At 46.3% G+C, this 13,451-nt stretch overlaps 1 non-coding gene across 1 annotated transcript; it reads right to left on the reverse strand.

Annotated features, from left to right (window-relative positions):
- Positions 1-9,438: 9,438 nt before the first annotated feature.
- On the reverse strand, positions 9,439-9,573 carry LOC126957768 (small nucleolar RNA SNORA70). Its single transcript, XR_007726936.1, has one exon. It is a non-coding gene; the product is annotated as a small nucleolar RNA SNORA70 (small nucleolar RNA).
- Positions 9,574-13,451: the final 3,878 nt, after the last annotated feature.

Genomic DNA, 13,451 nt, shown 5'->3' on the forward strand with positions numbered 1-13,451 from the left:
CTATTCACATAACATCTTTGGTGAAATGTCTGTTTAAATCTTTTGCCTCCTTTTGTTAAATCTTTTGCCTTCTTCTTCTTTTTTTTCTTTTGAGATGGAGTCTTTCTTTGTCACCCAGGCTGGAGTGCAGTGGCGCGATCTCAGCTCACTGCAACCTCTGCCTCCCGAGTTCAAGCGATTCTCCTGCCTCAGTCTCCCGAATAGCTGAGATTACAGGCATGTGCCACCATGCCCGTCTAATTTTTGTATTTTTTTCTATTTTTAGTAGAGGTGGAGTCTCACCATGTTGGTCAGGCTGGTCTCGAACTCCTGACCTTAGGTGAACAATGCCCTCGGCTCAATCTCTTGAGTAGCTGGGGTTACAGGTGCCCACTGCCACATCTGGCTAATTTTTGTATTTTTAGTAGAGACAGGGTTTCACCCTGTTGGCCAGGCTGGTCTTTAACTCCTGACCTACTGTGATCTGCCTTCTTAGACCTCCTAAAGTGCTGAGATTACAGGTGTGAGCCACCATGCCCGGCCCTCCATTCCCCCAACACCATTTTTTTTTTTTTAAGAGACAAGGTCTCACTATGTCCCCAGGTTGCCCTGGTTGGTCTGGAACTCCTGGCCTGGAGTAATCCTCTCATCTCAGCCTCCTTAGTAGCTGGGATTAGAGGCTTGAACCATCTCACCAGGTTTTTATGCCCATTTTTTAAAGTTGGGTTATTGGTTTCTCATTATTGAGTTTTGGGAGGTCTATATATTCTGGATACAAGTTCTTTATCATCTAGGTGATTTGCAAATATTTTCTCCCAGCCTGTGAATTGTCTTTTCATTTCCTTAGCAGTGTCTTTTGAAGAGTAGAAGATTTTAATTTTTATGAAATCTCATTTATCAGGCTCTTTCTCATATGGATCATGCTTTTGATGTAGTGTCTAAAATATCTTAAAATATCTTTCCCTGACCAAAGGACAAAAAATATCAAAATATCCTCTGTTTTTTTGTTTGCTTGTTTTGAGACAGGGTCTCACAAGTCATCACAGCTCACTGCAGCCTCAACCTCCTGGGCTCAAGCGATCATCCCGTCTCAGCATCCCCAGTAGCTAGGACTACGGGTGTGCGCTGGACCACATCTGGCTAATTTTTGTATGTGTTATTGAGATATTGTTTCTCCATGTTGTCCAGACTGGTCTCAAACTCCTGGGCTCAAGCAATCTTCCTGCCTTGGATTCCCAAAGTGCTGGGATTACAGGCGTGAGCCACCACACCTAGTCTCTCGTTTTTTTTTTTTTTTTTTTTAGAAGTTTCTTTCTAGGCCGGGCGCGGTGGCTCAAGCCTGTAATCCCAGCACTTTGGGAGGCCGAGACGGGCGGATCACAAGGTCAGGAGATCGAGACCATCCTGGCTAACACGGTGAAACCTCGTCTCTATTAAGAAATACAAAAAAAAAACTAGCCGGGCGAGGTGGCGGGCGCCTGTAGTCCCAGCTACTCGGGAGGCTGAGGCAGGAGAATGGCGTGAACCTGGGAGGCGGGGCTTGCAGTGAGCTGAGATCTGGCCACTGCACTCAAGCCTGGGTGACAGAGCAAGACTCCGTCTCAAAAAAAAAAAAAAAAAAAGAAGTTTCTTTCTTTCTTTTCTTTCTTTCTTTCTTTCTTTCTTTCTTTCTTTTCTTTCTTTCTTTCTTTCTTTCTTTCTTTCTTTCTTTTCTTTCTTTCTTTCTTTCTCTTTCTTTCTTCTCTCTTCTCTCTTTCTTTCTTCCTCTTTCTTTCTTTTCTTTCTTTCTTCTTTCTTTGTTCTTCTTTTTCTTTTTTTCTTTTCTTTTTGAGATGGAGTTTCGCTCTTGTTGCCCAGACTGGAGTGCAATGGTGCCATCTTGGCTCACTGCAACCTCCACCTCCCAGGTTCAAGTGATTCGCCTGCCTCAACGTCCCAAGTAGCTGGGATTACAGGCATGCACCACCACACCAGGCTAATTTTGTATTTTTAGTAGAGATGGGGTTTCTCCATGTTTGTCAGCCGGTCTTGAATTCCTGACCTCAGGTGATCCGCCTCCTCGGCCTCCCAAAGTGCTGAGATTACAGGAGTGAGCCACCGCGCCTGGCAGAAGCTTTTTTATTTTAGTAGTTTTTTTTTTTTTTTTTTTTTTTTTTTTTTTGAGACGGAGTCTCGCTCTGCCGCCCAGGCTGGAGTGCACTGGCCAGATCTCGGCTCACTGCAAGCTCCACATCCCGGGTTCACGCCATTCTCCTGCCTCAGCCTCCCGAGTATCTGGGACTACAGGCGCCCGCCACCTCGCCCGGCTAGTTTTTTGTATTTTTTAGTAGAGACGGGGTTTCACCGTGTCAGCCAGGATGGTCTCGATCTCCTGACCTCATGATCCGCCCATCTCGGCCTCCCAAAGTGCTGGGATTACAGGCTTGAGCCACCGCGCCCGGCCTATTTTAGTAGTTTAAAGATGTTGCCCCAATGTCTTCTGGCTTGCTTTATTTTTTTCTTCTAGCAAGAAGTCAGCTGTCATTTTAGTATTTTTTCCTCTCTATGCAATGTCTTATTTCTCTGATTACTTTTAAGATTTTCTCTTTATTGCTGATTTTAAGCAATCTGATTATAATATATAGAATATATATTATACAGTAAAATATAGTATAGTTTCATGTTTCTTTTGTCTGGGGTCCTTTGATTTTCTTGGATCTGTGGACATATAGTTTCCATTAAATATAGAACATTCGAAGCCACTATTATTTAAAATACTAAAATATTTCCTTTTCCCTCTTTTACCCCCTCTTCTAAGAGATTCCAGCTCCACATACATTGGGATATTTGATTTGTCCTATAGCTCACTGATACTCTATTTTCTTCAGTCTTTTTTTTTTTTCTCAATGTTTCATTTCTGATAACTTCTTTTTTTTTTTTTTTTTTTTTGAGACAGAGTCTCACTCTGTTGCTCAGGCTGGAGTGCAGTGGCAAGATCTCGGCTCACTGCAAGCTCCGCCTCCCGGGTTCACGCCATTCTCCTGCCTCAGTCTCCCGAGTAGCTGGGACTACAGGCGCCCGCCACCACGCCCAGCTAATTTTTTGTATTTTTAGTAGAGACGGGGTTTCACCGTGTTAGCTAGGATGGTCTCGATCTCCTGACCTTGTGATCTGCCCGCCTCAGCCTCCCAAAGTGCTGAGATTACAGGCTTGAGCCACCGCGCCTGGCTCATTTTTGATAATTTCTATTTTACTATATCCCTATGTTTCACGAATCTTCTTTTATTATGTAATTTGCTGTTAATCCCATTCAGTGTATTTCTCTTTTTTTTTTTTTTTTTTGGAGATGGAGTCTCGCTTCATCGCCCAGGCTGGAGTGCAGTGGCGTGATCTTGGCTCGCTGCAAGCTCCACCTCCTGGGTTCACGCCATTCTTCTACCTCAGCCTCCCAAGTAGCTGGGACTACAGGAGCCCGCCACCACGCCCGGCTAATTTTTTGTATTTTTAGTAGAGATGGGGTTTCACCATGTGAACCAGGATGGTCTTGATCTCCTGACCTCGTGATCCGCCCACCTCTGCCTTCGAAAGTGCTAGGATTACAGGCATGAGCCACCGTGCCCGGCCTCTCATTATCTTACACATATTTTTATCTCTGAAAGTTCTTTTTTTTGAGACAGAGCCTCACTCTGTTGCCCAGGCTGGAGTGCAGTGGCACGATCTTGGCTCATTGTAACCTCCACCTCCTGGGTTCAAGTGATTCTCCCACCTCAGCCTCCCAAGTAGCTGGGACTACAGGCATGCGCCACCCACGCCAGGCTATATCCCTAAGAGTTTTGGTTTATTTTTGTTTTTTGTTTGTTTGTTTACCTCATTCATGTTTTCCTTTAATGCCTATTTTTTTCTGTGTTCTTGACCATATATAATATAATATCTGTTTATTGTCTTTTTCTGCTAATTTTATCATTTGTGTTCGTTCGTTCTTTCTCTCTCTCTCTCTCTCTTTCTTTCTTTCCTTTTTTTTGTTGAGACAGAGTCTTGCTCTGTTGTCCAGGCTGGAGTGCAGTGGTGCGATCTCAGCTCATTGCAACCTCCACCTCCTGGGTTCAAGCAGTTCTCCTGCCTCAGCCTCCCAAGTAGCTGGGACTACAGGCGCCCGCCACCACACCCGGCTAATTTTTTGTATATGTAGGCGGGATTTCACCGTGTTAGCCAGGATAGTCTCAATCTCCTGACCTCGTGATCCGCCTGTCTCGGCCTCCCAAAGTGCTGGGATTACAGGCACCCACCAGCACGCCCGGCTAATTTTTTGTATTTTAGTACAGACGGGGTTTCACCGTGTTAGCCAGGATGGTCTCGATCTCCTGACCTCGTGATCCACCTGCCTCGGCCTCCCCAAGTGTTGGGATTATAGGTGTGAGCCACTGCGCCTGGTGCAATCAGGTAAGTTTTGATCAGATGCCAGGGTGCCAGGTATTGTGAGTTTTACCTTGATGAGTGCTGAATATTTGTTTGTTTGTTTGTTTGTTTTGGAGACAGTGTCTCCCTCTATTGCCCAGGCTGGAGTACAGTGGCACAGCCTCAGCTCACTGCAACCTCTGCCTCCCAGGTTCAAGTGATTCTCCTGCCTCAGCCTCCTAAGTAGTAGGGATTGCAGGCACGTGTCACCACACCTGGCTAATTTTTGTATTTTTAGTAGAGACGGGGTGTCTCCCTGTTGACCAGGCTGGTCTCAAACTCCTGACCTCAAGTAATCAGCCCATCTTGGCCTCCCAAAGTGCTGGGATTATAGACGTGAGCCACTATGCCTGGCCGAGTGCTGAATATTCTTGTATTCAAAAAAAATACTGCCCAGCATGGTGGTTCACTCCTGTAATCTCAGCACTTTGGGAGGCCAAGGCAGGGGATAGCTTGAGCCCAGAAGTTCAAGACCAGCCAGGGCAATATAGTAAGACCCTGTCTCTACTAAAATTAAAAAAAAAAAAATTAGCCAGGTGGGGTGGCATGCACCTGTAGTTCTAGCTACCCAGCTACTTGGAGGCTGAGGAGGATCTCTTGAGTCCAGGAGGTCAAGGCTCCAGTGAGCCGAGATCAAGCCACTGCACTCCAGCCTGGGTGATAGAGTGAGACCCTGTCTTTAAAAATTAAATTAAAAATACTATTGAGTTGGCCAGGCGCAGTGGCTCACGCCTGTAATCCCAGCACTTTGGGAGGCCAGGGCAGGTGGATCACCTGAGGTCAGGAGTTTGAGACCAGCCTGACCAACATGGTGAAATCCCGTCTCTACTGAAAAATGCAAAAATTAGCCAAGCATGATGGCGCACACCTGTAATCCCAGCTACTGGGGCGGCTGAGCCAGGAGAATGGCTTGAACCCAGGAGGCAGAGGTTGCAGTGAACTGAGATCATGCCACCGCACTCCAGCCTGGGTGACAGAGTAAGACTCCATCTCAAAAAAAAAAAAAAATACTATCGAGATTTGTTTTGTCACACAGTTAAGATTCTCAGAATGGGTTTGGTTCATTGTGAATCTTGCTTTTCAGTTTCATTAGGTGGAATTAAAGCAGCCTATTATCTACAGCCAGTTTTCTCACCATTTCTGAGGCGAAAACTCTTGAGTACTCTACTGGATGCCCTGGACAGGATGAGGTGCTCCCGCTCTGCCTGGTGGGAATGTGAACGATCCCCAGCCCTGTGTGAGCTCTAGGGATGATTCTTTTGAGGGGATTCTTTCTCCAGCTTCAAGTGGTTACTTTTCTTTTCTTTTCTTTTGAGATGGAGTTTTCACTCTTGTTGCCCAGGCTGGAATCTCGACTCTTCACAACTTCCGCCTCCCGGGTTCAAGCGATCCTCCTGCCTCAGCGTCCCAAGCAGCTGAGATTACAGGTGCCCGCCACCACCCCTGGCTAACGTTTTTTGTATTTTTAGTAGAGACAGGGTTTTACCATGTTGGTCAGGCTGGTCTCGAACTCCTGACCTCAGGTAATCCACCTGCCTCGGCCTCCCAAAGTGCTGGGATTACAGGCATGAGCCACCACGCCCAGCCTCAAGTGGTTTCTGTCACATGCCTCCGTGTGAAGAGACCACCAAACAGGCTTTGTGTGAGCAATAAAGCTTTTTAATCACCTGGGTGCAGGTGGGCTGAGTCCGAAAAGAGAGTCAGCAAAGGGTGGTGGGATTATCATTAGTTCTTGCGGGTTTGGGATAGGCGGTGGAGTTAGGAGCAATTTTTGGGGGGGCAGGGGGTGGATCTTACAAAGTACATTCTCAAGGGTGGGAGAATATTACAAAGTACCTTCTTAAGGGCAGGGGAATATCACAAAGTACATTACTGCAAGGGCGGGGAGGGTATATTGTCATAAGGTCAATCGACCAGTTAGGGTGGGGCAGGAACAAATCACAATGGTGGACTGTTATCAGTTAAGGCAGGACCTGGCTATTTTCACTTCTTTTGTGGATCTTCAGTTGCTTCAGGCCATCTGGATGTGCACATGCAGGTCACAGGGGATAATGATGGCTTAGTTTGGGCTCAGCGGCCTGACAGTTTCTATACGTGCCTTTGCTGATTCGTCTTCAGTTGAAGACTTGAAGGGAGCCTTCTGCAGCTGTCTGAGTCTCTCTGTGTGTAACTCTGTCCTCCCCAGTACTCTGCCCCGCAAACGCTAGCCACCTGGGCCTCCCCAAACTCCCAACACTACCTCAACTCAGGGAGACAAGCAGGCTCCACACATCCCCCCTCCCTTTGCCGTGGCCTGGAAACGCTCCTAGAACTCAGCCGGGCAATCATCTGTTTCCTCTCTCAAGCGTGATTGCCCTGTGCTGACTATGTGACGTCTGAAAACACTTATTTCATACATTTTGTCAAGTTTTTAGTTGTTTAAAGTGGAAGTGTAAATCCAATCCCTGTTATCCATCTTAGTCAAACACATTAGTTTAAGACTGTCGTTTTTTGTTTTTGTTTTTGAGACGCAGTCTCGTTCTGTCACCCAGGACAGTGGTGCAATCTTGGCTCACTACAACCTCCACCTCCTGGGTTCAAGTGATTCTCCTGCCTCAGCCTCTCAAGTAGCTGGGATTACAGGCACCCACCACCATGCCTGGCTAATTTTCACTGTGTGTGTGCGTTTTTTTTTTTTTTTTTTTTTTTGGTAGTAGAGACGGGGTTTCACCATGTTGGCCAGGCTGGTTTTGAACTCTTGACCTCAGGTGATCTGCTCCCCTCCACCTCCCAAAGTGCTGGGATTACAAATGTGAGTCACTGTGCCCAGCAAGACAGTTGCTTTTTAATCTAAGGTTTGAAGTTGCAGTTTCTTCTAAAATTTCCCAGTGGGGAATCACAGCGTTACACGAATACTAACTATGTTCTGGGCACTGTGAAAGCTAGGTTCCAGCTTTGGGAAACTTGTCTCTTTTTTTTTTTTTTTTGAGACGGAGTCTCACTCTTTTGCCAGGCTGGAGTACAGTGGCGCGAACTTGGCTTACTGCAACCCCTGACTCCCAGGTTCAAGTGACTCTCCTGCCTCGGCCTCCAGAGTAGCTGGGACCACAGGCACGTGCCACCACACCCAGCTAGTTTTTTGTACTTTTAGTAGAGACAGAGTTTCACCATGTTGGCCAGGCTGGTTTCAAACTCCTGACCTCAAGTGATCCACACCCCTGGTGGAGATCTGCCTGCCTCTGTTGTTATTTTTAGAAACTAATGTTTATTTTCCATCTATCTTATTTTCATGTTGCTTAAGAGTCTGCGGGGCTGGGTGCAGTGGCTCATGCCTGTAATTCCAGCACTCTGGGAGGCCGAGGCAGGTGGATCACCTGAGGTCAGGAGTTCAAGACCGGTCTGGCCAACATGGTGAAGCCCCACCTCTACTAAAGCTATGGAAAAATTAGCCAGGCGTGGTGACAGGCATCTGTAATCCCAGCAACTTGGAAGGCTGAGGCATGAGAATCACTTGAACCTGGGAGGCAGAGGTCTCAGTGAGCCAAGATTACACCATTGCACTTCAGTCTGACAAAGTAAGACTTCATCTCAAAAAAAAAAAAAAAAAAAAAAAAAGCTTGTGGAAGAACAGCTTAAGACCACACAGTGGTTGTTCCTACCCATTTAGTGGCCTGAGGAATGGGAGCTGCAGGTCAGTTTTCCATGGCAGGCTGAGCGTTTCACGTCTTCAGTAGAGAACTGCTGGATAGACACTGGGTACCTGCATGCCTCCGACCTACTCACCTCAGGCTGAGTAGCAGTGAACTCAGGAGCTGGAGCAGTCCATTCACCATTAAATCTGAAAATCCTCTGTCGTCTGTGGTCATAGCTTTTTCAGCAGTAGCCTGTTCTTTTTTTTCTTTTCTTTTCTGTTTTTTTTTGAGATGGAGTCTTGTTCTGTCACCCAGCCTGGAGTGTCGAGTGCAGTGGCACGATCTTGGCTCACTGCAACCTCCACCTCCCGGGTTCAAGTGATTCTCCTGTCTCAGCCTCCCCAGTAGCTGGGACTACAGGCATGTGCCACCACGCCTGGCTAGTTTTTTGTATTGTTAGTAGAGATGGGGTTTCATTGTGTTAGCCAGGATGGTCTCGATCTACTGACCTCATGATCCACTTGCCTTGGCCTCCCAAAGTGCTGGGATTACATGTGTGAGCTTTTCAATCTCTTCAGGGTCTCTGTAGAAGCAGAGATCAGGCATGACCTCTTGTGGGTGTTCACAGGAGAGAGTGCCAGGCACGTGCAGAACTCCCTTAGCCAGCATTCCCCACATCAGACCCCCTGAGAGAGCTCCACTGTTGCATGGGATGGAAATATCCACACAGCGCAGAGGAGAACCTGTGTTCCCCAGAGGTATGGTAGGTAGGTTATCATGAGATGCCTCCGTGAGAGGCCAGTGGCTACCCTGGGATCAGTATCTACCAACAGACGCAGTTCCCAGAAGGCTGCCTGGACCTGGTTAGTGAAGGTTCCAGGAGTGAAGTGGCCAGCAATAGGAGTGGCTCCTGTGGCAGCAGCAAAGCTTAGCTCAGCCAGCTGACCAGGATTCCAGGGGGATATGAGACTGACATCAGGAGGGTTTTAATTTTTTTTCGGACAGGAAGTAGAACGTATTGGTGAATATTAAGAGGGGGCAGCACAGTGGAAGCCTTCATGAGTGCAGGGCCCGCCACTTGTTCAGAGGGCCACGACTGGGGATGTACTTGACCCCACAGCCATCTGGGATGAGCTGCTTCTCAGCCACCATGTCTTCAAATGCATCGGCATTGAACTTGATGAAGCCCCACTTCTTTGAGATGTGGATCTTCTGGTGGTCAGGAAACTTGAACTTGGCCCTGCGCAGGGCCTCAATCATGTGCTCCTTGTTCTGCAGCTTGGTGCAGATGGACATGATAACCTGGGCAATGCGAACCCTGGCCACAGTGCCCTGGGACTTTCCAAAGGCACCTTGCATTCCTGTTCGGAGCCTACATTGGGGTAGTGCAAAGTCAGAAACTTGAACATCCATCACCTGTCTCCAAGGTCCCTTAGAGCAACCCATACAATAAACAGGCTGCATACGCTACCAAGGAAGCTGCTGTTTGCAGCGACTGCACACTGGGCCCCCATGAGGAAAGGAACTCAGTCAGCTTAATTGGCTGCAGAATCAGAAGGGTTTTCAATGGCAACAATGGTACAAGCTGCCAACAGAATTAGATTCTTCAGATTTAGGATGTAAATGCCGTCACTTTTCCTTTTTTTTTTTTTTTTTTTTCGAGACAGCATTTCGCTCTTATTGCCCAGGCTGGAGTGCAATGGCGCAGTCTTGGCTCACTGCAACCTCCACCTCCTGGGTTCAAGTGATTCTCCTGCCTCAGCCTCCCGAGTAGCTGGGATTACAGGCATGCGCCACCATGCCCAGCTAGTTTTGTATTTTTCATAGAGACGGGGTTTCTCCATGTTTGTGAGGGTGGTCTCGAACTCCCAAACTCAGGTAATCCGCCCGCCTCGGTCTCCCAAAGTGCTGGGATTACAGGCGTGAGCCACCGTGCCCAACACTTTTCCTTTATAGATCTACTGTTCCATCTGGAACCAGGTTGGTGCCACCTAAGTGGGTTCCTGCTGCAAGAAACTAGAGGACATTCCCCTCCTTCATTTGCAGGACATCGAGGCTCTGGACATTGTGGAAATTTCCCTTTAAGTTATGATAAGAATGCAGAAGAGCGCTGTATGGCCCCCTCTATGGGTAGCATGAAAAACCTACAGAATGTTAAATGGGGTCTTACTGATTATCTCGGGCTCCCGGTTCAGTCTCCAGTCTGAGGAAAATAGCTGACATGTCTCCTTCTTTCTAAAGTGCACCAATCAAGCAGAACCTAGTAGAAGCTGCAGTTCATTACATATCTCCAGACCATAGAGAAGAGTAACCAGGAGAGTCATTGAGGAGACTGATCGGAGGAGACAGAGGATTTCTTTGAAAGGAGTTACTGGCCTAGAGGTGAGGGCTATTCCTACCCTGGACCTGAAGTCAAGTCAGAAGGCTTTATTAGCCGAAGTGCTGTCCTGTACTGGAGCAAAAGATGCTGAGAGAGATCTGGAAAACGCGACCTGTGTCTCCTGGAGTTAAGGGAGTGTAGAGTCCTCTTCCCAACTCTTTTTTATTTTTTGAGAAGTCTCGCTCTGTTGCCCAGGTTGGAGTGCAGTGGTGCGATCTCGGCTCATCTGCCACTTCTGCCTCCTGGTTTAAGCGATTCTCCTGTCTCAGCCACCTGAGTAGCTGGGACTACAGGCATGCACCACCACACCCAGCTAATTTTTGTATTTTTACTAGAGACAGGGTTTCACCATGTTGGCCAGGCTGGTCTTGAACTCCTGGCCTCAAGTGATCCACCCATCTCGGCCTCCCAGAGTGCTGGGATTACAGGCGTGAGCCACCACGCCTGGCCAATGCTTCCCAACTCTTGCCTGGAAAAGTCCGAAGGCCAGAGGCTGGCTAGAGCTACCTGTGTTGGCAAAGAAAGGACTATGGTGAGCTTGACTGCACTTCCAGAAGTAACCAGCTTAGAGAATTCTTAAAAGGACCTTACCAAGAGGACTTTACCTACTGGGTGAGGCAACACCAGGCTACAAAGGCTGAGTTTTTCCACCTAGATTTATTTATTTATTTATTTATTTATTTATTTATTTATTTTTTTATTTTATAGTGACAGGATCTCCCTATATTGCCCAGGCTGGTCTTAAACTTCTGGCCTCAAAGTGATCCTTCCTGCCTCATTCTCTCAAAGTGCTGGGATTACAGGCATGAACCACTGTATTCGGCCTCCAGATTTAAATACATTGCAAAAATAGTACCCGAAAAAATTCCTTATACTTTTTGTCCAGATTCTTCAAATATTAACATTTTACATAACCACAATACATATATAAAAGCCAGGAAATTAACACTGATACAGCACTATGATCTGATCTATAGACCTAATTCAAATTTTACCAACTGTCCCACTGATCTTTTTCTGGTTCAGCATTCAGTGCAGCATCTCACCACACATTAAGTTGCATGTCTCCTTAATCTTCTGTCATCTGGAACTGTTCCTCAGCCCTTTGTCTTCCATGACCCTGACGTTTGTAAAGATAACTGGCCACTTATCTTGTACAATAGCCCGCATCTGGGGTTTGGCTGAGGTTTCCTCGTGACTAATTTCAGTTCTGCATTTTTGTTGTGAATATCAGAGAAGCCATGCTATGTCCTGTGTGCATCATGTCAGGAGGCACATGATATTTTTCCCATTTCTGGGGAGGTTCACTTTGATCACTCGACAGGGTGATGTCTAGAGGTTTCTCCACTACAAAGTTACTCTTTCCCCTTTGTAATTAATAAGTATTTTGTGGGAAGATCTTTAAGACTAAGTAACAATCCCATTTTCTATATTATTTTACCTACTCATCCTAGCTTCTGTTGAAGTGTTTTTACCTAAAAAAGTTATTAGCATAGTATTTGCCAAACAATGCTTTCCAATGTCTATTTGCTAGTTGGAATTCTGCTGTAAGGAAGAACTTTTCCATCTTATCTCTGTATTTATTTATGTCAGGATGGATTCATGATTCTTACTTTATTCTATGTGTTGTAATGTATTACTGTTAGTATTTACTTTCTTTTTTCTTTCTCTCTCTGTCCTTTTTTTTTCTTTTGAAAGAGGATCTTGCTCTGTTGCCCAGGCTCAAGTGTAGTGGCACAATCATGGCTCACTGCAGCCTTCACCTTCCAGGCTCAAGCAATCCTCCCACCTCAGCCTCCAGAGTAGCTGGGACTACAGGTGCACACCACCACACCTGGCTAAGTTTTAATTTTTTTGTAGAGCTAGGGTGTCACTGTGTTGCCCAGGCTGGTCTTGAACCATGGGTTCAAGAGATCCTTCCATCTTGGCCCCCCAAGGTGCTGGCATTACAGATGTGAGCCACCAGGCCCAGCCTGCTCTCTTGCTTAAACTGTTTAAGGTTTGGCCATTGGAACCCCTTCAAATGGGCTCCTGTGTCCTTTTGACACATCCCATCATTTTGTGTGCGTGCGGTTCCTATTTTCTGTTGCACATTAATTTTGTACTTTCCCTGCCCTAGCACTAAAATCAGCCACTTCTTCAAGGAGATGTAATTCCTTTCATTGGCTAATGGTATTTAGAAATCCAGACCTGGGTGCTAGTTGTATTCATTGGTTGTAGGACGCACACACACACACACACACACGCACACACACTAGTTCATACCTCCAATTGCAAACCAAAACAATAGGTTTCATGCAGCCTTTCCCATTTCTTATTTTAACTGCTTTCTCTGACAAAGAGAAATTTAGCTTTCATTGTCCATAACGCATTTATTTTCTCCAATACACATAAATTAGTTTCAGAGATGCTAGTATATGTAGCCATGAGAAAAACTACTAAGTGTAATACTTATGCTCAATTTTTTTCTTTGGCCTTATAGGACATAGCCAAAAATGCTCTTTTCCAGAGTTACTTAGGGTAGTTATTTTCTTCCTCCATCCCCAGTGTGGTTTGGTATTCATTTTTGTTACAGCCAGGTTTTTTTTATTTTCTATTTTTAGTTTTTGAGATGAAGTCTCGCTCTGTTGCCCAGACTGGAGTACAGTGGCAAGATCTCAGCTTACTGCCATCTCCACTTCCCAGGTTCAAATGATTCTCCTGTCTCAGCCTCCCGAGTAGCTGGGATTACAGGCTCACGCTACCATGCCCAGCTAATTTTTTGTATTTCAGTAGAGATGGGGTTTCACCATGTTGCCCAGGCTGGTCTTGAACTCCTGAGCTCAGGCAATCCACCCGCCTTGGCCTCCCAAAGTGTTAGGATTACAGGCGTGAGCCACTGCGCCCAGCCAGTTTATTGTTTTTGTTTGTATTCCATTTGGGGCCCTATCCTATCTTTGTTGATTACATTTTTATTCATTTTTAAGTATGTGAAATATTTACATGGTTCTAAAAGTCAGAAATATACAAAAAGGATGGCTCAGAGCAGTATCCCTTCCCCTATCCTT

This window comes from Macaca thibetana, chromosome 6 (assembly GCF_024542745.1).
Source record: "Macaca thibetana thibetana isolate TM-01 chromosome 6, ASM2454274v1, whole genome shotgun sequence".
Classification (NCBI taxonomy): Eukaryota; Metazoa; Chordata; class Mammalia; order Primates; family Cercopithecidae; genus Macaca; species Macaca thibetana.